Genomic DNA, 27,850 nt, shown 5'->3' with positions numbered 1-27,850 from the left:
GGAAGGGGCTTCACTTGCAGACTGGAGATCATAGGAGAAATGTCTTTCTGGCCATCTCCTGCATTTTGGGTCTGTTGAGAGAGAACAATGAGTGTGTTGGAGCTTCTATTAAATCAGCTCAGAGCAGAGCTGCTGCTGCTGCTGCTGCAGCTGTACATGGCCCTGAATGGGTACAGAGCCAGGTAGCAGCTTCACTGCCAGGAGTTCAGGCAGGACGGGGCCTGCCACCACATGGGCTCGGAAGTCTTGGCCTTTCGGTGCGCCTTAGCTCAGAGAACCCTCCAAGCCCACCTGCTAAGTAATTGCCTACTACTGCGTGTGGTGGTCCTGGGAGGAATCCCCATCCAAGGCAGAGCCCACACGTGAGAGAAGCTCACCATGCTGCAGCCACGGTCCCCTCATCTGTACTCCGGTCCCAGGTGCAGTTTGCTGGCACTGATGGCGATGAGCCGGTTGGCATGTCAGCTCACCAGGGGAGAGTCTGCACAGCCGACGCCGGCCTGCCTCTGGGTGCGGCCGGTGGCGCTCATTCTGCGGGCAAACAGGGGCATGGGATATCCGGCACATCTGCTGGGGGAGCCTGGCGGTCGAGGGAGAATGCCTACGGGCATTCAGGTAGTCAGGGCCTGTGCGGACTGCCAGAGAAGTGACCAAAATGACCAATAGTTTGCAAATTAAGTGCAAGCATTTCCAATTTTTGTTAGCGTGAACTGTTTGGTGCAGTTTTTCTACTTGGAAGCCATTAGTGAGGCTCAGAGGGTATACAGGGGGCTGGCATGGATCCACTATGAGGAACAGTTCCGTCAACAAAAAGCCATCCCCCCTCCATACGCTGGGATCACAAAGATATCAGCCTTTGCATGAAGTTGATAACTTCTTCAAGGGCTGGGGGTCATTTTTTTCCTGGGGGGTTGGTGTTGCCTCCACCTCTGGATCGTCGGCCCCTAGAAGGAAGGGGATTTGTTGGCAGTTTAATGAAGGAACGTGTTGATTTGGAAGCGTCCGCCGCTTCAAACACGAATGTTCAGGCTGCAAAGAAAGTTATTCCCTCTTTCGCATTTTAGACAAGGAAAAGGGCGTGTCAGCAAGAATTCTGGAAAAGGGACGATGCCAATCAGCCTGGAAAGGACGCATCACAAGTATGTTGCCGGAGGTCCCTCCCGTTTCCAATAATTTACGTTTGACGCTCCTTTATCCGTCAGTTGTGTCAAAGAATCTGCTGAAATAAGTGACCTTGGGTCGCATGAGAGGCCCATTTCCTTTCCTGCCTCTTCCATGGCTTGTAGTTTCCCTATTGGGCATAGTTCCGAAGAAGGAGCCAGGAAAATTTTGGATGATTCTTCATCTCTCGTATCCAAAAGGAGGCACAGTGAATGATGGTATCGACCCTCTGGAATGTGCAGTTACCTACACATCATTTGATGCAGCTGTTTCCTGGGTACGTAGATATGGCCAGGGCTGGCTTATGGCTAAATCTGATATTGTATCGGCATTCTGTCCCAGTCCATCCTCAGAGTTTCCATTTGCTAACATGCTGCTGGCAAGGTTCTTACTTTGAAGATCGCTGCTTGCCGAAGAGTTGTTCTATCTTGTGTGCCCTGTTTGAAACATTTAGTTTGTTCCTTGAGTGGATGGTTAGGGAGGGTCTCGAGGGTGAACTCAGTCATCCACTATCTGGATGATTTTTTGTGCATTGGACCGCCGGAGTCAAGGACTTGTGAGATCCTGCTGGGGACATTGCAACGTCTTGCGGAATGTTTCGGCATGCCTTTTGCACTGGACAAGACGGAAAGCCTAGCCACGGAATTGTTTTTTCTCAGAATAACCATTGATTCAGTGGCCATGGAATGCAGATTGCATATGGCTAATTATTCCCATGGGCAGGATTTTCTGCAGGCGTTTGTTGGCAGCTTCATGTGGCATCAAGGCCCCGGGCCATTATGTGTGGCTTTCCTTGGGGCTCAGGGCCAACCTGCGTATTTGGGATATTTTTCTTGAATCTTTTAATGATCATTATTTATGGCTGGAAGGTCCGGTCAGCAATGCGGATCTGGTCCTGTTCACAGATGCAGGCTATGGGGCTTATTTTCAGGGGCGTTGGAGTTCTGAGCCATGGCCTGAGGAGTGGCGCATCACTGGATTTGTGAGGAACCTGGTGTTACTCAAGATATTTCCCATTGTCTTGGCAGTAGAACAGTGTGGGGAGGCTTTTCAGAACAAAAAAGTGTGATTCAATTGTGGCGTGGTTTTAGCAATTAATAACATCTCAGCTTCTTCCCCACTGGTGGCTTTGGAGTCCTATGGTTGGTCTGGTTCGGTCTAAACCGACCGGGTAGTGTAAGGTGGTAGGGGTCTGAAGTCAGTTAGGATAGTCCTCGAGGCGGTGTGTTGGCGCCTGGGGACAGAACCTAACTTAATGGCACCGCAGACTCCAGTTGTTGGAGATGGTATCGTCAAGGATCTGCAACCATTCTTTGATATGGATTGGTTTGATGATTTTCTGTTATTTATGGTTTTGTTTAAAAAAAAGGCTGAACCGGCCATTTAATCCCAATGCTGAATTAGTGTTTTCATCTAAAGGTAAACGGGGGGGGGTGTAGTTGGGTACTGAACCAGGTAATATGGTTAAACAGGTTGGATCTGAACTACCCCAGTCATGTAAGAATAGGGTAGTTTTGCCAGTAGCTGAGATGTGATGTGATCTTTAAAAGTAGCGTAATTGTAGATATAGTTAATTCTGTGTTATTAGAGATACAGTAATCCATTAACCAGTCATAGACATATTTTCACCAATTAGCATTTGAAAGGGACAGAACAAGCCTCTAGACCAGAGTGACACATAGATGCCATTAAAATTATCTCATGCTTGTACAGGCATAAAGTTGTCACCTTCCCAAACCTTTAAAAAGAGACTGAGTCCTTGTCATTTTGGCTACAAAGACCAGCAGGGGACAATGAAAAGGCCCCAAAATGTCTGTCTTATCAGCAGCCCTGGTAGTAAACCTTCTATTGGACACTTCTCACTCAATGCAAGTACCATTCCTTTGTGCTGATTTAAAAATAAAAAATGAACCATACATAGGCTTTAAATCTTATTCTTCAGTGTGGTGAAAATGGTGTCTATCAAACGGTGTCTATCTTTACCCCTGTGTCTGCACATGTAAGTGGTTTTTGTGGTTCAATTGTATGCAACAGAGTTCTAATGTACTTTATGTACAGTAAAACCTTGGATTGAGAGTAACTTGGTCTGAGAGTGTTTTTCAAGACAAGCAAACATTTTTTTATACATTTTGACTTGATAAAAAAGCGATGTTATGATATCCAAGTAGCGTTACGTCACAACTGAGTAAAAGAGCAGGTTCACACTGAGGCGACACGACTTCTGGGGGCGACCTGTGAAGTCGCGTGCACCGCTGTGCACCGCTACTTCTGCGCGACTTGCAGGGACTTCACATAATGGAAGCCTATGCAAGTCGCTCCGAGGTCGCCCCAAAGTAGTACAGGACCCTTTTTCTAAGTCGGAGCAACTTGTTTCGCTCCTATTAGAATGGGTCCTGTACTACTCAATGGACCGCGACTGACCGCGACTTGTCAGGCTGACAAGTCGCCTGACAAGTCGCAGCAGTGTGAATGGGCTCTTAAAGAGAAGAGAGGCGCCTCTAAGTGAAGCAATATGGTTATATGTAATGAAGCTACAACATTTACACACACACATGGTTGATTATTAAAAGAGGCACATCTAAGTATGCAGGCAAAGCTGTCCACATAGACCATACTCCGCACCGCCATCGACGTCACCCCTTCCATATTGCACTCCACGAGCGATTCAAGCCTCGATTTCTGATCGCTCTACTGCAGGGTAGTCTTCCCAGTCACGATTGCAGACTGACAGTGGTGAGAGCCGGTGGTGCGGAGGATGGTCTATGTGGACAGCTTTACCCCGGATGCCTGCATATTTAGATGTGCCTCTTTTAATCATCAACCATGTGAGTTGCTAAATGTTATACCCTCATTACCCACTTTAGCCCCAGAGGATTTGGCTGCTCAATGACCAGGCCCTATTTTGCGATTCAGCACTGCGTGACTTTAACCGACAATTGCACGGTCGTGCGACGCTGTACCCAAATGAAATTGACGTCCTTTTTTTCCCACAAACAGAGCTTTCTTTTGGTGGTATTTGATCACCTGTGTGATTTTTTTTTGCGCTATAAACAAAAAAAGAGTGACAATTTTGAAAAATAACAATATTTTTCACATTTTTTTTATATGAAATTCTCAAAAATAAAAATGTAAAAATTAAAATTTTTTAACTTTTTAGGCCAATTTGTTTTATGCTACATATTTTTGCAAAAAAAAAAAAAAACGCAATAAGTGTATTTTGATTGGTTTGCGCAAAAGTTATTGCGTTAACTAACTATGGGAAAGATTTATGTCATTTTTATTGTTTTTTTTTTTTTTAACTAGTAATGGCGGTGATCTGCGGTTTTTTTTTTTAGCAGCACTGCGACATTGCTGCGGACAGATCGGACCCCCGACTGACATTTTTGACACTTTTGGGGGTACCAGTGTCATTACTACAGTAATCAGTGCTAAAAATATGCACTGCTACTGTAAAAATGACACTGGCAGGGAAGGGGTTAACTTTATTGGTGATCAAGGGGTTAAGTGTATCCCTAGGGGCGTGATTCTAACTGTCAGGGGGCGTGGCTAGTGAAGTAACCACAGAGACATGCGATCCTATATAGCAGGATCGCATAACCTCTGTGCTTACTTCAGAGAGAATGACAGACAGGTGTGTTTATATCAGCCGTCTGTCTTTCTCCCTCTCCTGTGGGAGATTGCGAGTGGCCGACGGCCATAGGAGCTGCCGGTCACACGCGCTGGCTCCCCAGGGAACGAGCGGGGGCGGGAGCGCGCCGCCGGCAGTGTGCGCTCGCCCCCTTCAGTCTCGTGGGCGAGCGACGTAGGTCTACGTCGCTTTGCCTGTAAGCGACAGACGGCCGCAGTAAATCTATGTTAGGCGGGGCTAAAGTGGTTAAATGTAACCGTATTGCTACACTTAGAGGCGCCTCTCTTCTCTTAGAAACATAGAAACATAGAATGTGTCGGCAGATAAGAACCATTTGGCCCATCTAGTCTGACCAATATATCTGAATCGTATGAATAGTCCCTGGCCCTATCTTATATGAAGGATAGCCTTATGCCTATCCCATGCATGCTTAAACTCCTTCACTGTATTTGCAGCTACCACTTCTGCAGGAAGGTTATTCCATGCATCCACTACTCTCTCAGTAAAGTAATACTTCCTCATATTACTTTTAAACCTTTGCCCCTCTAATTTAAAACTGTGTCCTCTTGTGTTAGTTTTTCTTCTTTTAAATATGCTCTCCTCCTTTACCGAGTTGATTCCCTTTATGTATTTAAAAGTTTCTATCATATCCCCTCTGTCTCTTCTTTCTTCCAAGCTATACATGTTAAGGTCCTTTAACCTTTCCTGGTAAGTTTTTTTCCCTGCAATCCATGTACTAGTTTAGTAGCTCTTCTCTGAACTCTCTCTAGAGTATCTATATCCTTCTGGAGATATGGCCTCCAGTATTGCGCACAATACTCCATGTGAGGTCTCACCAGTGTTCTGTACAGCGGCATATTTTTATACACTATAGTTCCTGCTGGATTTTTCTTCTAATCCCCTTGTGGAGGCTGCCATTTATTTGTGCATGGACATTTTTTTTTGGTTACCCAACCATAATTCACAAAATCACATTGCTATAATCTTTTTATATAGACTATAAACAGAAAGACTTATGAATAAATGCTTGTGGACCGAATCTTCTGAGTTTCCATTATTTTTTAGGGGGAAGTTTGCTTTGATATATGAGTGCTTTGGATTACAAGCACGTTTCCGGAACAAATTATGCTCACAATCCAAGGTTTTACTGTATTTTGAACAATGATAATTATACAATTTATGGGTTGCATATTATATACTTCTATGGTTCTAAAAATGTTTGATACATTTTTTTTATATAGTTTCTGCAGACATATTGCCATTCTTTCTTGAGGAAGCCAATAAAGTTGTCTGTGAAGCACATTTGGAAAGATGATGTCATACGTATGATGTATTACCAGAAATAAACTAGGATATCTGTAGCAACAATAAGTATATTTAAGGACAAGGGTGTGGGGAACAGCATTATGCAGGGACCAATATTAAGTCAATGTATAATTGAGATAAATACAATTTATATGTGTGTATGTATATTGGTACTTCAGATACTCGAATATCCATGTTGGTATAAATACACAGATGTGGTACTAGCCGGACCTGCATCCTTATCTATAATGTCCTCCAGTAAGTGCATGGATCTCTGGAAAACTGCAATGGCTACAATCAGGATCATTACTCCCCATGTGGTGGGAACAAATATGAAGCACATTGCTGTTCCTATTCAAGTCACTATGGTCCAATTTTCCTTTTCATTCACGCAGTGGAATTGTGTGTCCTTTGTATACAGGTACTGTAGAGCTGAGTTCTAGCAGAATAGGTAGGATAGGGCGCTCCAGAATAAGCAGAACCAGCTGCACTGGCTGACTTTCTTTTACTTTTGCCACTGATAGGAGTGTTGTTATTACAAGTGTGACTCTGATATATTTCTTATGTAAGTGTCATTCTGTCAGAGGCACTTGATTGCTTCTCTCTGCTGTACCAGGTTTTTTATTTCTGCTTCATCACAAAATGCTATTAACCTCAAATCTTACCTATAATTACAGCCAGAGTATTAAGAGAATGAGAAAGAAAAAAATCTTGATACACCAATTAAATATCAGTGAGTTATCTTTGGAATACAAATAACTTTTTTATCCTAATAATCAATAAACAAGAAAAAAGTGTTTCCATGGGTGAGCTCACTTAGCACTGTATTCCTTGATGAAACTAGAACAGAAAGAGATACTCATAAAGGAGCTGGGATTTTTAAGGTGCCAATAAACTGAAAAAAGGGTAAAAATGTAACTACATATATTATTTGATGCATTCAAAAAATGATTATAAGACAATACATATACAAACAATAATATTAAAATTATAGATTGACCGATTATCGGCAACACCGGGAGACCCGAGCATCCTACCTGCACGGCCGCCGAATAGAAGACCCAATCAAAGCCGCACTCGGCCCTAATCGGGTCTTTATGTTAAAAACCCGGAAGTGATGTCATGACATCACTTCCGAGTACTCTGCGCCAAATATAAAAAAATTACAGCATTCAAAACAGCCAAACTTGGCGTTTTGAATGCTTTTAAGTGCAGAAGAGGGGTTTGGGGTCTTTTAGACCCCCAGATCCCTCCACAACAGTACCTTTGAAAAAAAGGCCGATACCGATATCCGATGACCAAAATATCGGTTTCGGCATTAAAAAAACGATATCGGCCGATCACTAATTAAAATTTCTCCAAATTGATATTCTGAAGACTGGTTAACATGATCCAAGATTAGTAATAAGTATTACTAATCTTGGATCACGTTAACCAGTCTCCAGAATATCAATTTGGAGAAATTTTAATTAGTGATCGGCCGATATCGTTTTTTTAATGCCGAAACCGATATATCAATTAGGAGTAATTTTAATATTATTGTATATGTATTGTCTAATTATGTAGTTACATTTTTACCCTTTTTTCAATTTATTGGCACCTTACAAATCCCAGCTCCTTTGTAAGCATCTCTTTCTGTGTCCTAATAATCAATAAATTAGTAGAGTCCTGTTAAAGCAAGCAAACCAGTGATTTACCATGAAGGCAATAGGTTCACTTTAATGCCCCCCCCCTTCTTAGCAGCACTTACTAACCTTTTCTTAATTCCCCCCCCCCCCACCCCATTTCAGTTTTGAGAGCAAGTAAAGACAGCTCTGTGTAAGCTCTGGGTCACTCTGGATTACACAGGGCTGAAGACTTTACTGCATTATCCCCTTGTTACGGTGCTAGACCAATCACCAAGCATCAGCACTGTTACATGTTTTAAGCCATATATTTTTTCATACCCGGAAGTTTATATACTTTCTTTGCTCCCCGCAGTTTAATGGACCAGAAAGACCAAAATAGGTATGTGCTGCTTGGGAGGGAGTTTTTTTATTTCTTTTCTGGACTATCACATGTCCCTGATGATGTCCACTCGTGACAAAATGTGTAGGGTGGAGCTTTGATGGGCTGACGTCACTATGCTCCTAGTCTGCAGACCGGAACTCAATTTTACTGTTTGTTTATGTGGAACGCTTTCTATTAATTTAATATGTGATTTATCAAATTTGATTTTTAATACATTTTAATATTTGAATTTGCACTTAAACTCCTTCACTGTAGCTGCAAATACAGTGAAGGAGTTTAAGCATGCATGGGATAGGCATAAGGCTATCCTTCATATAAGATAGGGCCAAGGACTATTCATAGGATTCAGATATATTGGGCAGACTAGATGGGCCAAATGGTTCTTATCTGCCGACACATTCTATGTTTCTATGTTTCTATGTTTCACTATTGGGAGCGCTTCCCCCCTTTTTTTTGGCAATTACATGTGGGCTAGTGGCACCTTGTGGAGCTGCCTAGAGGATATCACATAATTACTAGGAGAGTATATATGTGTCTGAGCGCTACTTGACCATGTCAGTTTTGATGGTCAATACCTTCTGGTAAGGTTAGATTTTTATCACTGGGGTAATATATATATATATATATATATATATATATATATATATATATAATATTTTTTTTGGGGGGGGGGCCAAGCAACCAAAAGCCAATGTGACGTGTGACAAAACGCATAGGGTGGAGTGACGTGCTGACGACATCACATGCTCCAGGAAGTGCGGAACACTTCTGTGTTTATAGCCGGCCGAGAATTTTACTATGCGATATATGTTACCTCTGAAATGTAAGAGCAATCTATCTTTTCAATAAAATAATTAGTAAGGTTTTACACTATGTGGAGCTTCTCCTTTTATGTTAATTGTGATCTCACTTGGATACCATCGTGATAAGAAGTACAGCCCTCATCCTTACCCCTGAGTGGACCCTGTGGGAGAGTCCTGTGAATACCCCAGCAAGGGGGTTTGGCCACGTCTCAGCTCATCTGACCTCTCTTTAATTAGAGGGTCCACTAAATTTGGTAAGCCCACATCTTTACGGTAGTGGTGTCCAATTTGGAGATCTTATTGGTGATTGGATGTTTATTATTCCCATCTGAACACTTATGAAGAGGATTGTCTCGAACTTTCGTGAACTTTTAAACTGAGAAAGTTATCACCACATTAGTGTATTGTTTACATGGCATTTATGATGTTATTGCGACAACATATCAGATTTCATTTGTTTTGATGTTTTAAATTATGCATTTTTGATTGCCACTGACTATAGCATGGCTCTTTTTTGATTTATTTGTTCTTGGTCTGTGGAAAATATCTTGCAGCAGAGCCGGTGCTTCTCATTTCTGTTTGTACTATTTTTAATTACTCACTGTGATTTGTTATTATTTTACAAGCACAGATTTTGAGTTGGTTCAGGCTGAGTTCCATAAATACAGATTGCAAAACAAGCAGACCTTGGTGTTTAAATGATCGTATGTCCTTTTAGCTTTTTTATTTTTTTAGATAAACCATAATTGTCCAAAACCCTAAACATGTAGGACCAAAGCAAAGGCTTTGGTGGAAAACATGCAGTATACTATAGTCAGGGCTTTTTTTTTCAGAAAAAAAGGTGCAGGAACTCAACCACGACCCCCCCCCCCCCCCCCAAACCCTCTCCCCAAACTGGTCAAAATTTCACTAACAGTAAGAGGGTCTTAAAGGGGTATCAAATACCAGGAGTGCGTTATGTACAGAGTGCAGAGTTTGGTAGGGTTAAACACAGAATGTTCAGGGGTGTGCTGCGTGCAGAGTTTGGGAGTGTGCTACCTATAAAGTGCAGGGTTCAGGGGTGCACTACACACAGAGTGCAGAGTTCAGCCTTCTTCCACAGCTGCTTAGCTCAGCATCCCCCATCCACATCTCACTTTTACCCCTCTTCTTTTTTAGTACCTTCCCTCACGCTGTAGATGGCTTTGTCTCTCTCACTTGCAGGGTGATCATCCAGTGGAGGTGTCAGCATTCACACTGCACCCCAGGCACTGGCATCTCCCTTGTCCCCATACTGCACTTGAAAAACACAGGAAGCCAGACCTCTGTGTTTACAAGTGATAGTGATGAGCAGGGTGCGGGGGGCTGAAAAAAAGCCCTGACTATACTATTTTAGTACTGGTCTATTTAGTAACGCCTGGAGCTCTCCTAAATGGGCTAGGCAATCCATGACTTCTATGAAGTTGGAACCTTCCTCAACCTCCATCCATATGGCCATGCACAGGTGTGTCGTGTAAGGTCACGGAGTTACCTTTCAAGAAGCTCACTAGAACAGAGATTCTCTTAAATACAAAGTCATGCATATATCAGTTTATGTTTCATATGAGACAGGGACTCAACCAATCAGCTAAAGATACTATTTTCCTGGCGTGGGTTAGAAAAAAAGTAAAAGCACTGATATAGATAATTATGGGTACCACTCTTAATGTAGCTTTTCTTTATATTCTAACATTTAAAATACAGCAAATTAGGACAAATGTGATCCTTATGCTTATCCAAACTAAGTCTACTCAGACAAACAGTCAATTCAGACAAGTAGAAAGAAAGCCATATTTTGACAATGTTATACCCATTTTCTACAGCCCCGAGTTTTTGTCATAACTAGAAAAATTTGGGGGATATTCCTTCTTTCAATTTCTATATATTTGAAAGCTTGCATAAGAGCATTTTGAGACCATTAAAACATTAATTAAAACATACATACAGTAAACCAGTTATGTAATAGCAATATTAATAATACACATACAGTATATACAAATACAAATTATTTAAAATTAGAATAAAAAATACAGACTATAATTACTATATTATAATGTTTTTAGTTCCACTATCTTGAGTAATCCTTCACACAAAATTAAAACTTTCAAATTCAAATTTGGCAAAAAACATTGTCCACTAAGAACTATCTAGAATTCAAATGATTACAGAAAATTAATAATTTAGTATAATTGATTGTACTGAGCACAGCTGAGAACTCTGGAGGTGTTAATACTGCTAGTGAAATTTTAATTAATCTTATTTAATAGTGTTGTCATAGAAATATATTTATTTCTGGATTATCCCATAACTGGCACAGCTTCTCACTGTGCATTTTTATAGTTGGTAGACTGAGCAGGAAATGTCATTCCCTCCACACAGTCAGTGAATTGTGAATGGCGTAGTATGCTCTCTGAAATAGTCTTGTATTAAGGTTCAAAATGTGAAACTATAATAAGAGAAATTATTTTTTAAAGCATGTGTGCAAGTGATCAATTTGTACTGTTTGGGGTGGACAGAATTAAACTTAGGCTTATGGTAAGTTAAAGCGGAGTTTCAGCCTAACCGCACACTCACCTGTCCCACGGTCCAGCGATGCGCCGTCTTCTCCCTCTCTGCTCCGCGGCGCCGGCATCACTGATGTGGGCACCCGGCTGTGACAGTTTGCGGCTTCACAGCCGGGTACGCACTGCGCATGCGCGAGTTGCGCTATGCGTCGTGATTGGCCGGCAATCTTCTGGGACCTCTGACATGTCCCAGAAGATTGCAGGGAGGGAGGGAGAGAGGAGAACTTCCGCTCAGGGCGCCGCGGCGCTCCGAGCGGAAGTGGGAGCGGGTACATGTCAAAACTAGGTACCCGCTCCCCCCCCCAAAAATGACATGCCAAATGTGGCATGTCAGGGGGTTAGGACTATTTAAAGCGGAATTTCCACTTTTGGGTGGAACTCCGCTTTAAGGCCATGTCAAAAATATATAGTAGACAACATACCAACAGAAAACAATTGCAAAAAATGTACAAAAAAATCATATATTTTACCCACTTGCCGACTGTATAACCTAGATAAACAGCGGCATGGTAGCTCGACTGTGTCAGATCACACACCTAGTAGGTGATCTAACAATACTCAGTAGGGGGGCGTGTGCGTGCCGCTGGCGACCCAGCCATGCTGTGATTAACCGCATCCGGACCGTTCCACGCATATATATTGTGGCAGGGTGGCCCTTCAGCGCAAAATCAGGTACCTGTAAATGATTTTTTGTTCTGAGTCGGGGGCATGCATGTGCGCCACCGGCTATCCAGCCATGCTGTGATTAACTGATTCCGGACTGTCCCACGCATATTTCCTGCAGCAGGGTGACCCTTTAGTGCGAAATCAGGTGCCTGTACATCATTTTTTGTTCCAGGTCTGGGGCATGCATGTGCATTGCTGGCAACTCGCTCTCTTAAAAAGACACGTGGCCATTCAATAAAATTAGAAGAAAAGCAATTTAACCCTAAATTGCATAAAAGGGTTCTTTACCGTCAGAGCGGTAAGAATGTGAAATTCTCTTCCACAAGCAGTGGTGTCAGCAGGGAGCATCGATAGTTTCAAAAGCTATTAGATGGGCACCTTAATGACCACAAAATACAGGGATATACAATACAGTATTGACATAAACACTTATAAACACACTCCTCATAGGTTGAACTGGATGGACTGGTGTTTTTTTTTTCAACCTCATTAACTATGCAACTATGTAGTGTCAGCAAATGTAATGCAAACCTGTACTAAGTTTTATTTTTATTTTTTTGTTGATGAAACAAGTCAGAATATAAGTATAATGCATAATTTTCCTGATCTGTAACTTGAGCTTGACCCCAAGCCTAACCTTAAAGTGTGTATGTAAAAAAAAAAAAAAAACCCTGACATATGTCTCTGCAACACATTTCTCCATGTTTATTCCTATAAAGACCCTGCAAGTATAGAAACATACCTGTTTTTCAACCAAAAATGCACTTTGTGGGCAGTTCTGTAGAAAGCATGCACAGGATATCTCTGAATTTCTGAACCGGATAGTAGGCATGTGTTGCATTTAATGAACATATATAACAATGATATAGCTACCAAACCAAAAAAGAAGAAAATAATGGAAGTTCAAATTAGGATCCGCCTCCCAGGTTGTAATTCCAATTTTTTTAAGGTAAGCAGGGTCACCCGTCAAGGCTGTCCCCTGTCTCTCCTCTTATTTGCACTTGCCATTGAATCCTTAGCTACGGCCATCTTATCACATCCAGATATTAAAGGTTACACTTTATCTGATACCACAGATAAGCTTAGTATTTATGCAGATGATATGATATTATTTCTAACCCAACATTGCACTACCAAACTTTCTCAACACCTTAGAAAAATGTTCTGCATTGTCTGGTTTATCTGTGAATATATATAAATCTATCAGAATAAAAAAAAAAGAAAGATTTATATATACTTTTAGATAAAAGAATGCCTGCATAGCTTTAACAAGCTTTAGCATAGCATTAAAATCAGGTGTGAAAAACCACAGACCCTTTCATTATGATTGGTGTAGAGGCCCAAAAATATTTTAAACGCCTGGAAATGACGCCCATATGCATAATTCCTAAAACCTAAATTATGATTGTACCTGAATAAAAAAAAGGGTATATAATTGTTACTAAAGCCATATTCTAACTTAATATAACAACTTAACTTTCTATTTCCGACATTGGCAGACATCAATGCCAATCTCAATGCAAAAAAGTTTAAAGGTCGCCTTTACAAAACTAGTGTAGAGAAATGAGAATAAATTCAGAATTATGATTGCCACAGAACAAGAATAGAGATGAAAACTTCCAATAGGGAAACTTGCTGTAATGACAATTAAGAGGGGATTTCCCTCAAATGGGAATGTAACCTTTTGCTTCTTAGTTAAAGCGGAGTTCCGGGCACAGAAAGCATTTTTCAATAAACATACCCCCGGGACAGTCAAGGCTAGTACATTCCACAATGGATAGCCTCTGATCTGTCCCGGTTCGCACTTACCTGCAAGAAGAAATACTTACTTATAAAATTTCTTCCACAGCGTTTCCATCTCTCTTGTGGGCAGCTGAAGTCGGCGCGATCCTCTTCCGCGTCCTCTTCTCCCAGAACGCGGCTCCTCCGTCACTTACTCTTCGCGATGATTCCTGGGAGCTGAACGTCATCGCTCCCAGGAATCAATGCAACGGCACCTGCCCCGCTCGTCACTTCCGGCACGGTGCCGCATTCCTCCACAGCTTCTGGGCATGCCCAGAAGCTGTTTAGCAGGGAATGCGGCGTCGCCCCGGAAGTGACGAGCGGGGCCGGTGCCGTCGCATTGATTCCTGGGAGCGATGACGTTCAGCTCCCAGGAATCATCGCGAAGGAGTAAGTGACGGAGGAGCCGCGGCACAGAGGGAGGAAGTACATTGAGGTGAGTATTTTCGATCTTCAATTACAAGGTGAGTTTTAAAAAAAAAAAAACCTAACTATCCAATTCCTTTTCAGGTGAAGGTGAAGAAGCGGATGGGCACAAAAAAAAATATCGATTTTGTGCCCGGAACTCCGCTTTAAGTCTACAAGAAGTGCAGGCTAATCTTCCTAATGAGACATGCTGTCATTGGTTTAAACCCTCCCGTATTTTATCGAAAATGAAACCCTCTCTCCCCCTACACCATCCCATGCCTTGTTCACTGATTGTTATTCTCTAAGACATATACTACGGATGGCTGTGATGTTGTTTATGTACTGTTGGAAGTTTTAAATATAGAATTTCTTGGAAAAATATTTGTATACTTTAGGGAATTTCAGTGGAAGTTTTTCTTTTTTTAAGAGTCCCTGGTGATGAAACCCCCCCCCCCCCTCTCAACTTTATATAGTGTTGACTTTACTAGGACAAAAGTTGAGGGACGTTTCTTCATCATTATTGTAGACAGCAAAAAAAATAGACACAGCTCTAACCTTTTCCCACTACAAAAGTGCTTTTACTACTCATTTCGTGAATACTGTTGTTGGGACAAGAAGTAGGCTTGTCTCTTCCCACCCAAGGCCAAATTTTCCCTTATCCAAGATGGCTGCGGAGCTGTTTCAACACCCCACACATGCACGGCGCATCAAGCAGATGCTCCCTCCTAATGGTGGGGAAGACTGAGAGCCACCAAGGCGAAGGAATATCTGAACTTCCAGAAAGAACCACAAACATTCAATGATGCAGCCCTTCCCACGAACATAAAGCAATAAAGCCCACCTGAAGTGAGACCCTAAGGGAGATCAAGACAGCAAAAAGACAGAAAGCAGATGCCAATGAGGAGAAAGGGATGACAAGTCCAAAAAAGATGGAAAGGTGGAAAAACAATGTTAGTGAGCTGCTCTCCTGGCCTTGATCAAAAATGAACACCATATTAAACTTTTGGCAGAGAAAAATCCTACTAGTGAGGAGACTTCTGCTGACCCCAAAGACCCACAGAACAGGTCCCCAGCCTTATCAGTGCATTTATCAACCCAAGAACAGGGAGTGTGTCTGGGAGAGGCTGAACCCAGATGGAAGCTGCCACTGGCTTGGGTAAGGACATATTGCTTCCATTTACCGACCATGAGGTATGAGATAAAAATGGAGACTGCTGGGGGTGCCTTGGTATTTATATATTAATTAATGGATCTGGGGGAGGAGTCTGAGGTGGAGCCTTATCAAATCAGCAAGATTAGGCCATCTCCATCGATGGATCTGTTACAGATTGAATGACCTGCAACTGTGAAGTTTCAGGTAGCTCAATCTAAAATTATATGTCACACTTCACTGTAGAAAAATGAATTTCCTTTGTAAACTTCAAATTACAACATCTAACTGTTCTATGTTATTACGTGATCATTTAACATTTCTATTTATTCCCTAAATTCAGTCTACTTTTCTCTTATTGAACTAATTTTGCTTATCTCCCTTTTTAAAAGCAATCCATTTTCCCAGTGTACAATGCATATATTAAAATAAATGTCATTGCTTGATCTACTACACTCGCTGTAACCATGTTTAACAGAAAATTGTTTTATACTAAATATCATCAGCATTCGAAAATGATAGTATAAATCATAGTAATGCTGACTATAATGCAACAATTGTTCTAACAGGAATTTTACTGCGTGAATATTGTTCCATTTTGTAGTATTCGTTGTGCTTTCTGCATAATAAAATAGTGAGAATTACCAAAAAGGACATTTAACTGATACAACAAACATGGAAAAAAAAAAATGAATCAAATTTTACAAATAAAAAGATATGTACCTAAATGACCTGGTAAAAGAAAAGGTATATAGGCAATATACTCCTCTCCATTGGGCTTCTTGATGGCATTGGAAAGTAATTGTGTTACCCTACAACCTCTAAATGTTTCCACTTTTATCTGCAGGAGGTTGTGACCTGTAGACTGTTACCATCCTAGGGAATGGTACCTCCGGTCCTTTGTGTATTCTGAGAAAAACTCTCCAACAGTCTCACAATACAGTGATGGCAGGAGGTAAAGACTAATGGAACACAAAAACATTAGACAACTGTCAACCAGTCCTGAAAAATGAATTAGGCTGCTAATGCACATCTTTAGTAGGACTAAAAAATATAAGGTGAAGAGATTTTTTAAATGAATCCCGAGGATATATTTTTTTTTATTGGCAAATGGTAAACTATTTTCTAAGCATATTTTCCTCAAATTATATATGCAGTGTATGTGGTATGTGTTTATGGAATGATTGTATGATATATACATTATTTCTCACATTTCGTCCATGAGATAAAAAAAAAAAAGATACTTCTTAGGATTCTTTGTGATATGACTACCAAATTTTATAAAGATAAGATAGAGAAAAAACAGAGTGCCGAGTTTAGAAATGCGTTACATAAATAATGCAGGGCTAAGGAGCATGCTACATAAAGAATGCAGGGCTAAGTAGTGCTCACGAGCGTGCTACATAAAGAATGCAGGGCTCAGGAATGCACTACATAAAGAATGCAGGGCTCAGGAGTGCGCTACATAAAGAATGCAGGGCTCAGGAGTGTGCTACATAAAGAATGCAGGGCTAAGTAGTGCTCAGGAGCGTGCTACATAAATAATGCAGGGCTCAGGAGTGCACTACATAAAGAATGCAGGGCTCAGGAGTGCACTACATAAAGAATGCAAGGCTCAGGAGTGCGCTACATAAAGAATGCAGGGCTCAGGAGTGTGCTACATAAAGAATGCAGGGCTCAGGAGTGCGCTACGTAAAGAATGCAGGGCTCAGGAGTGCGCTATATAATGAATGCAGGGCTCAGGAGTGTGCTACATAAACAATGCAGGGCTCAGGAGTGTGCTACATAAACAATGCAGGGCTCAGCTCTGCATTACATAAAGGATGCAGGACTCAGCTGTGCCTATCTATGTTGCCTGACCAGTGCCCAGCAATGCAGCCTCACCACTGTCACCAGTGACCATCCAATGCAGCCTGACTAGTGCCCATCCAATGCAGCCTGACCAGTGTCCTGGTTGGTAGTTCCCTTCCACCAATGATCTATTAGGTTAGGGTGACAAGACGTTTCCGATTTCCGGGGACGGTCCCCAGGCTGAGGACACTGTCCCTGGAGCCAGTCTGTGCCCGGAAACCAGGGATGTCTGGTCACCCTAACCTAATAGATCATGGGTGTAAGGGGACCACTGACCAGGTTAGATTTTCATTGGTTGATACCTATGGTTCTGCATAATAAAGAGTATGTATTGTACAGCCAAAGTTTTTTCTTAGTTTTTTTTTTTATAGTTGTTTGGTTTGTATAGATTAAATGGAAAGGGTTACAACCCCAGTCAATTTATTTTTTTGCTGTTTGTGTCCCAATGAGGAGATTTCCCACCATGCTGTTTGTCCCAGAGTGGCAGGAAGTGAGAGGAAACCTTTACAAAGTGAGCAGAATTACCCAAATAACACTAGTCTACAAATTTTGGGAAATTATCAACCTCCGAGATAAAATGTGCTAATTCTTACATACTTTGATTAGATGAATTAGAAAATAGGTGATAAAGGTTCTGGTTAGCTAAAGTTTACAAGATATTTCACAATAAATATTTATACACAGGCGAGTAAATTTGCCTACAAGGGAATACCTGCCGTATCTGATGATCATGATGCCTCATAAATTCCCAATAAAATACGTTAGAACAATGAAATCGGTACCACATGGAAGTGTAGAAATTTATCTTCACTTTGAGACTATAAAATATTATCTAACTGTAATTTATTGTTCTTTTATTGCAAGGTACATTTGTCTTGGTTAGATATACGCATCATACAGTTACATCTGGTGGCTTGTGAAAGTGTTATTGCCTAACATTTCCATGGAACAGTTGCGTGATATTTTCCCTCAGAAGCCAAGATGCCTCGAAACTGTGTAAACAATGCAGATAACTTCTACTACATTTGTGGCGAGGTTATATTTGCATCTCAAAAGTGCAGTATGACAGCAGTGGTAAAAAAGGCATATCACCTATATTTTGGATGAAAAATAACAGAATAGGACAAGAGTTGGGCCCCTCAAAATTGTTGCATTACATGTGCAACTAATCTGCGTCATTGGCTAAACAAGAAGAAAAAGCCCATGCCTTTCACAGTCCCAATGGTGTGGAGGGAGCATGAAAATGTTACATGAAATACCAATAAATGAATGGAAAGTTATGTTCTTGGTATCAATAAAAAAGATACATTTATAACGATTGCTGTGGCACCATTCTCATTGCAATATCACATTCTGCAGAAAAGTTATGGAGCATAATCGCACATTCCCCATGCAATTTTGAATTATTTTGATGCAATTTTGACCTGAAGCTGTATCTTGGAAACTTGGAAGCCAATTAATACTCAGGACTTCATTTTCCTTTATTAGTGATCCAATTCTAGTAATATTTAGCTACTTTAATTTCCAAGGCTTTCTCCTTGTAGACCAGTGTAAACAGTTGTCACCAGAACAGCTGTCCCTTTGAGGATTTCCCCTGTTTTCCTGGTCTGGTGATGCCTGGTTTCCCATCACTTTCTGTCCCAGTGACAGTGGTCACCAGGACAAATAAAGAGGGTGAACTTACCCAACTGGGTAACTGACTGCAATAAAAAGTTTTCTTTAAGGCTCCATTCACACTACCGCGACTTGTCAGGCGACTTGTAAGCCTGACGTCGCGGTCCCTCGCGGTCCATTGACTGGTACAGGACCCGTTCTAATAGGAGCGACACAAGTCACTCCGACTTAGAAAAAGGGTCATGTACTACTTCGAGGCGACCTTGGAGCGACTTGCATAGACATTCATTATATGAAGTCCGTGCAAGTCGCGCCGAAGTTGCGGTGCACGGGTTTCACAGGTCGCCCCCAAAGCCCCGGTTCACACTTGTGCGTGTGCGGGGTTCGCATGTAATGTCGGAGCGCACTGCTCCGACATTACATGCGATCGGCTGTGCGGTGCGAGTTTAGCCATACAGTTTGTATGGCTAAATTCGCACCGCAGCCACAGCAAACACGCACAGGGACCCTTTTTGGCAGCCCCATCAGGATCGGATCGCACACCGGTTCACACTTGTGCGATCCGATCCTGTGCGAACTGCACGATCGCACTGCGATATGCGTTCAAACTGGGGGTGTCGTTAAGATTACATTGACACCCCCAGCGTATCGCATATGGCAGTGTGAACTGCCGGGGGTGAGTGTGCGATGCGGGAACAGGCTGCGGATTCGCAGCCTTCCCGCATCGCATAAATGTGAACCGAGGCGAAGTCGTGCAGAAGGCGTGCCGTTTCAGTGTGAATGCGGCCTAAATGGTGTTTTATTTATAGATTATACAAATATAAAATTAAACAATCAAGTCAATAATAAATGAAAAATTAATGCAAAAGACTTCTATGTGAACATGTTTATTTCATGCATGCTCTGATCTCTGCTTACCTTTCCATAGGTAAAAGGGAAAAAGGAACTTTGAATTATAAAGAGGTAAAAAAAACAGGAAAACACGTTTAGCACTTCAAGTTCAACAAATGCCTCATGCACACTGGACATTTTTACTGTCTCTCTTAGGTGCCTCTGGTGGGGTTTTTTTTGCTTCTCAACGCCCTCCATGTTAGCCTATGTGTCCATGCATACATAGACATTTAGGCTCCATTCACATACAGGCGTTTCGGATCGTGGGCAGAATTGCCACGATTCTGCCCACGATTCCGAACCACTGGAAGTCGCGGGATGCCCAAGTGATTCCCGTGACTTGCAATGGCACCCCAAACGCGGTACAAGAATTTATTTTGGCCTTCAGGCATCCTGCGATTTTGTTTGTGCAATTTTACCGCAATTCATCGGGCGTCAATCGCGGCAAAACCGTGCTGTGTTTGGGGTGCCATTGTAAGTCATGAGAATCGCTCGGGTGTCCCGCGACTTGAAGTGGTTGGGAAATCCCGGGCAGAATCGCTGCAATTCTGCCTGCGATCTGAAATGCGTATACGTGAATGGAGCGAGCCTTAGATGAGTTAAGAGTCAACGGCATTTAGAAACGGCGAGCTACAGAGGACGCCGTGATTGGACGGCGAAACGCGTCTAGAGATTGGCTGAGCGGACCTGACGTCACTTCCGGCCGGTGAGGCGCACGATGCGAGAGCAGCAAACCACCGAGCCGTGCTTTACTGTTGCTCGTTTGTGATATATGTTTGTGAGTATATCTCCTTGTTTCTTTGTTTGGGCCTTTGTTTTTTGCCTGAGGGAACCTGGAGTATACAGCAAGAACCATTTAAGGATCGATTCCAACTTACTTATGTGTTCAAGCTGGCAAGGAAAGCTGACATTTCTTGATTGAACTGCAGATGACCGAGCGATTTGTGGTGAGTACATTACCACAAGGGGGTGAGCAACTCAGCAGAAGCACTATTTGCACTTTGATGGATTTATATGGACTTTTTATGAAATTATCACAGTTTTATTCCAATGTTTTTTGATCAGCACATTTTTTATGGAGTTTTAGCATTACTGTCTAGAACACATTGTATGATTCACATATGTATTTGCACTTTATATGCATTGTTTACACAAGTTTTTATCGGTTTCAAATAGCAGCGCTGCGACACCAGTATCACAGAAAAAACCCCAGTGCCAGTGCGTCCAGCGGCGTTTTATCAGAAATAAAAAGCTTGACGTGTGTAAACACGTAAAAGTAGGTGTAGCGCAAGTCAAATAATAGAGTCAGTATCCATATCCGAAAGGGTGAAAACAGAGAGAGTGTCCATTTCTTGAACTGATCTTCTGTAAGTGATAAAAGGACTGTCACCAGCACCCAATCATAAAGCCTCTTACCAGATCATATTGACCATCATTACAAAGGTCAATATGGGCAGCAGCTCCTGTATACAGCAAGTGGGGCTGTGAGGTCCTCGCAGCGTTCACCCGGCGTTTCCTCTATATGGTACAGGTGGTGTCATCAGGTCATATAGGAAAAAACATCTCTCATAGTGTAGTATGCACGCAATAGTTTATTAAAAAGAAGTGTACCACTTACATCAACAGCACATCAGTAGTGTGTATGGGGACGTTTCCCATCCACAAACGCTGGTTGAGAACCAACAAGATGGCCGTCGCGTCCTCTGCCAGTGAACACATCACATGTCGTTGGCTCCTCTCTATGCGTTTCGTCATTAGATGACGTCGTCAGGGGTGGGTAAACACGTGTTATTGCTAGCCACGCTTAGCGCTTGAGCATTAATTCATTTAAATGGCCAGAATATATTATTATTCTGGCCAATTAAATTAATTAACGCCCAAGCGCTTCACACACCTAAATGTGTTACTTGCGTTTACAAGCATCAAGCGTTTTTCTGCCAAAACGCCACTGCCAGGAGGATAGGCATCTAGGAGAAATGGCCAAAGCATCCAGTGTGCATGAGGTCTAAAAGTTTTACAAAACTTATACTACATAGTTTGCGAGGTTGAAAAAAGACATCAGTCCATCCAATTCAACCTATGATGTGTGTGTGGGTTTGCTGTTAACCGTACATTGTATACCCCTGTATGTTGTGGTCTTGAAGGTGCCCATCTAATACTTTTTTGAAACTATCGATGCTCCCTGCTGATACGACTGCTTGTGGAAGCGAATTCCACATCCTTACTGCTCTGACAGTGAAGAACCCCTTCTAGGTTTAAGATCACTGTTAACTATGCCCCCCCCCCCCATTTTTTAACCTTTTTGGGCATGCCCAGGTAATATATAGTTGTTTGCAGCATTAAAAACTTGACTGTCCCCTTCTCTGTCCAAAATGTAACATATAACTAAATGCAAAACTTTTTTTTTTTTCAGTTTTCAATATAGTGGAGAGGGATTAGCACCCCTGTCAGTTTTTATTGCTGTTTTTTCCTCCTGTTAAGGAGATTCACCCTCTCTATTTGTCCTGTTTATCATTATCATTGAAAGTGATAAAAGAAAATTCTAAAATATTAGGTTGTCCCCAGAAAAGTAAAGGCAGGGAAATCTTCCAATGAGGACACTATTTCTGGTGAGCTGGGGGTCCCCAAGGGGATCTCTTTACTTGCAGGGGTTTTCTCTTGCTTCCTTTTTGGCTATGGGACAGGAAGGGAAGGCAAATCTCCCCAATGGGAAACAGACAGAGAAAAAATATCTGACTGGGGTTCTAACCCTCCCTTGCTCTTATCAAAAAGGAAAAAAAAGTTTTATCTTTAGTTCTACTGTAAAGCGGAGCTAAAGCCCCTTCACCAAAAAAAATTAAAGTCAGCAGCTACAAATACTTCTGACTTTTAATATTAGGACACTTTCCTGTCCAGGGATCCCACAATGTCGGCACCCCAGTTAATTTTTCAATTGACTCTCAGGTGCTTCTGCTGCCATTTCTTTAAGGGAAACCGGCAGTAATGCCTCGCATCTTCACAGCTCGTTCCCTACTGCGCATGCGCAAAGCATACTGCACTTTGTAAATGGCCCAGCGGCGGAGGAATGAGAGGAGGAGCTGGGCCAAACATCCATGGGAGCCTGTACCTGTCAAAAACAGGTACCCCACCCCCCCCTAAAATGTGCCAAATGTGGGAGGAAGCAAACAAGCGGAGCGTCCGCTTTTGGCTGGAGCTCCACTTTAAGAAAAAAGGTTTTGGGAATACATGGATTTTAATGGACTGTATTCCGCCTTGATTCAGGGAGTGGGCTGCCATTAGATTTTGTGGGATGCTCAGCATTAATCAGCCCTGAATTAGTAAAACTCTATAGAATATATCATGTACAAAAAGGAGTGGGGCAAAGAATTGGGAGATACTCATCTCTTACAGGCTTAGTAACTTGGTCTAAGTGCCGGTTCACATTGGTGCTATGCGGGAATGCTGCAAATTCACTTTGGGTTCACGCATCGCACCCGACTCGCAGGCAGTTCCCACTGCCATATGCAAACTGCTGGGAGTGTCAATACAAAGTTAACAATATCCCCAGATCAGTTTGCATATCGCAGTGTGAACTGTTAGTTCGACAGGAATCGGATTGCATAGGTGTGAACACCCACGTGATACGATTCTGGTGTGGACCAAAAAAAGGGTCCTGCACCACTTTGGTCTGAATGCGATGCAAATTCAGCCATGGCTGAATTCGCATCGCACAGACATCGCATGTGATTTGCACAGCAGTGCAGTGCGAATCACATGCGATATCTGACACCGGCACTAATACATAAATATAATATGGTCTCATTCTAATGCTGGCCAACTGCATTTTATAATACTCTACCAGACCTGACAAATGTGTGTTTAAACTTGTGGTTATAATGGAAATAGCAGTACTTACATTTTATTACTGAAAATTAGACATTTTCTTATGCTTTATTTTTAGTGTGTCTAGTAAATGATAGGGTTGGTTGGTCTCGGTCTCACACACCAAATCAAGAATCATGGCGCTCCTGCCAAAAATGTGATTGCTGGCGGTGATGCCGTGTTTTGGTGTGTTGATGACTGACTGGCTCTCCAACAATGTGACATTTCAATCCTTATTTTAAAATAAACCAAAGCATTATAATAGCTTCCATGAAATGGATTGTGCAACCTCTGCTATGATAAATAGACAGAGAATGGAATCTTATATTTATCGCTCTTTGTTTTATACTAACCGCTATTTTATTCCAACTTCATACATTGTATAGTTATTTTGTAACAATTATTATTTATTTATTTATTTTTTTTGCTCTGATAATTGCAGTATATTTCTCAATGGCCTCTTTTACACATGAGGTTGGGGGGCAGTAAAACACTGCAGTTAAGCCACAATTTTACCGCTACTCCATTTTGCGGTAGAGTACACATTAAAGCCCCGTACACACGCAATGATTATCGGCCGACCGATCGTCCGTCTTTTGTCCAGAGTGGTGTTTTGTTGGTTGGAATGTGCCTAGACTGCACACAAATTTTCTCGCCCAACAAAAATCTACTTCAGAAGTGATGTCATGTGTTGGTTTGCTTTCTTTGTGTTCTTTCTTCTCTGAGCATGCCCAGTCTTGCTCATTAGATTTTTCCCTGTCGAAATCTGTACTGACTGCATGAAAATCGGACGTGTTTTGACGGCGGACAAAAATTTTATAGCCTGCACACCAGATTTTTTTCGGTCGAAAAGTCGGAGTCGGTTGTCGGGAAGCATCATACTAACAAGCCGAAAATCGGCAGATCGGTCATCCGACGAAAATTCCCTGCCGATTTTCGATGCGTGTGTACGAGGCTTAACATAAGATTTTTCACAGGTATTTGGATGACATTGCATTCACTAATGTGAGCTTTTGATGTCTGCACAGTAAATGCAAATATTATCCAGGTAATCTGATGTCATTGTTGAGACAGGGGGTTTTTAGATTTATTTTGTGAGAGAATATTTTTATTTAGTTATATATTTGTATATTTACCTATTTTACTGTTTTTAAACCTTTTTCCTTCTGGATCGGGTCATGCAAGACCAGATCAAGACCCCCACCAAGCTGAGCAGCAGCAGATTACTTCCAATAGTAATCTATTGCTGGCTGCAAACAGTCAGCAATAGATCAATATAGCAGTGATCTACTGCTGTAGGGAAAGTTTGGACAGCGCTGTAATAGCTGTGACCTTGCCTGTGCACTCAGTGGAGGCGCCATAATGTCACTGCTCTTGTCACTAAAACACAATGTGGAAACAAAAGGGGTTGATTTACTAAAACTGGAGAGTGCAAAATCTGTGTCGCTGTGCATAGAAACCAATAAGCTTCCAGATTTTTTCTTTTTTGTCAAAGATTAATTGAACAAGCTGCAGTGCTTTCTAATGTCATTCCATTTTATTACACATAACTTATTTCTCAACTTATTTGTTTTGGTTTCTTTGTATGTATTTATTGCACGATTGTTACCGACATGTGGTTGAAAATGTCATGTTAAATAGCACCTTTAGAAATATATTTATCTAGAGAAATGGTGGTGTGGTTAATACTTTTTTTACTCAAAAAAAAAAAAATATATATATATATATATATATATACTGTATATACCGTATATATATATATATATATATATATTAATATATACACAGGACCCAAGGTTTCCCAGCAGAAAATTGCCCAAAGAATCACACTGCCTCTGCTGACTTGCCTTCTTATACCGCATCCTGGTGCCATCTCTTCCCCAGGTAAATGCTTTGCACACGCACATGGCCATCCACATGATGTAAAAGAAAAGAAAAAAAAAAAAATATATATATATATATATATATATATATATATACAGTATCTCACAAAAATGAGTACACCCCTCACATTTTTGTAAATATTTTATTATATCTTTTCATGTGACAACACTGAAGAAATGACACTTTGCTACAATGTAAAGTAGTGAGTGTACAGCTTGTATAACAGTGTAAATTTGCTGTCCCCCTCAAAATAACTCAACACACAGCCATTAATGTCTAAACCGCTGGCAACAAAAGTGAGTACATCCCTAAGTGAAAATGTCCAAATTGGGACCTATTAGCCGGTGTCATGTGACTCATTAGTGTTACAAGGTCTCAGGTGTGAATGGGGAGCAGGTGTGTTGAATTTGGTGTTATCACTCTCACTCATACTGGTCACTGGAAGTTCAACATGGCACCTTATGGCAAAGAACTCTCTGAGAATCTGAAAAAATTATTGTTGCTAGATGTTACCCCAGATGTTTTGGAACTACCTTTCCCATGATGCTCCTGTACTCTGCAGTGTAGTTGAGCATCATGTGAAATGTAGTTCCAAAACATTTGCGGTGCCAAGGTTCACCATCACTGGCCTAGGCTATAAGAAGATTGCCAAGACCCTGAAACTGAGCTGCAGCACAGTGGCCAAGCATGTCTCCAGACCTAAACCCTATTGAGCATCTGTGGGGCATCCTCAAATGGAAGGTGGAGGAGCGCAAGGTCTCAAACCTCCACCAGCTCCGTGATGTCGTCATGGAGGAGTGGAAGAGGACTCCAGTGGCAACCTGTGGAGCTCTGGTGAACTCCATGCCGAAGAGGGTTAAGGCAGTGCCAGAAAATAATGGTGCCCACACAAAATATTGACACTTTGGGCCCAATTTGAACATTTTCACTTAGGGGTGTACTCCCTTTTGTTGCCAGCGGTTTAGACATTAATCGCTGTGTGTTGAGTTATTTTGAAGGGACAGAAAATATACACTGTTATACCAGCTGTACACTCACTACTTTACATTGTAGCAAAGTTTCATTTCTTCAGTGTTGTCACATGAAAAGATATAAAAAAATATTTACAAAAATGCGAGGGGTGTACTCACTTTTATATGTATGTATATATATATATTTATTTTTTTTATTCTTATTTATTTATTTTTTTTTGGGGGGGGGGGGAGTACATAGGAATAAAATATATTTGTTTTCTTTATCCATATACATAATACAATATAGTGGCCCTGCCATTTTTCTTTTTTTTTAATTTTTTAACGTCCTGGGATAACCTGGACTTTCCTTTAGATGGATAAAAACGAATGTTGTCTCAAAGATCAGCAATGTTCATGCTAATTACAGACCTCATTTAATCCTTCACAGCCTTGTACTGTGCATGTGCTAGAGGAACAGAGGGAGAACAAAATAAGATTTGAGTGTGTTTATTTACTTATATTTCTATAGCTTTTGAAAGATTTTCAGCTAAAATGTCAGCGGGAAATAATTCAGGCAAACCGCTCACCACAGCAAAGTGAATTGATAAATCAGTTTTTGTTGCGTGAATCCTAAAGATATGCAATTAGTTACACAGCTGGTAATATTAGAGGCTGGGTGACAGCTCAAGCACTGACAGGCGGAACCCTGGCATAATCAAACAACATTACGGAATGGAAAGTGCATGAAATGCTTGGTGTGTTCTGTGTTTTGAAGCATGCAATAATGTCTGCTAAGGAGCTTTTATTGCAAAAAGTGAAAGGGTGAGAAGAGGTGACAAAAAAACACATTGAGTCAAAGAGTTAAGTGAGTTACACACTTTAAGAAAATCGGGCGAACAATCATCTGGCTTTTCCTCGTTATTTCACAGCAAATTGGAACCGAAGAAAGAAAATTTGTACGAAAAGTGCGACAAAGGCTTTTTTGCTGTTGTTTCTGATCATGCGCTATCTTACTTTTCTGATTTTTCTTGTACAAAAATCGTCCGAAAACGGTACACATTAAACGAAAATCACTCGTTTTTTCCCGTGCGAGAAAAATTTTGGAGTTTGTCCCTTCGAGAATTTTTATACGAAAATTCAGAATCGGCTGTAGAAAGTTCAGTACACAATATACGAAAATCGTATGAAAATTCTTTGGACGAAAATGTTCGCCCAATTTTCCTATAGTGTGTACGAGCCTTTAGGGTTCGTTCCCACGGGCACAGGAATCAGGTCCAGGTGTCGGCTCAGGCTCGCCACCA

General features: G+C 41.5%; 1 protein-coding gene across 2 annotated transcripts in view; it reads right to left on the bottom strand.

Annotated features, from left to right (window-relative positions):
• SORCS2 (sortilin related VPS10 domain containing receptor 2) overlaps positions 1–27,850 on the bottom strand; it is a 1,364,824-nt gene that overhangs the window by 663,866 nt on the left and 673,108 nt on the right. The gene's annotated exons all lie outside the window — the stretch shown is intronic.

The sequence above is a fragment of the Pelophylax lessonae genome (assembly GCF_965119305.1).
Source record: "Pelophylax lessonae genome assembly, chromosome: 1".
In the NCBI taxonomy this organism is placed as follows: domain Eukaryota; kingdom Metazoa; phylum Chordata; class Amphibia; order Anura; family Ranidae; genus Pelophylax; species Pelophylax lessonae.
The sequence above is the reverse complement of the archived record's forward strand: the minus strand, read 5'-3'. Positions and strand labels throughout refer to the sequence as shown.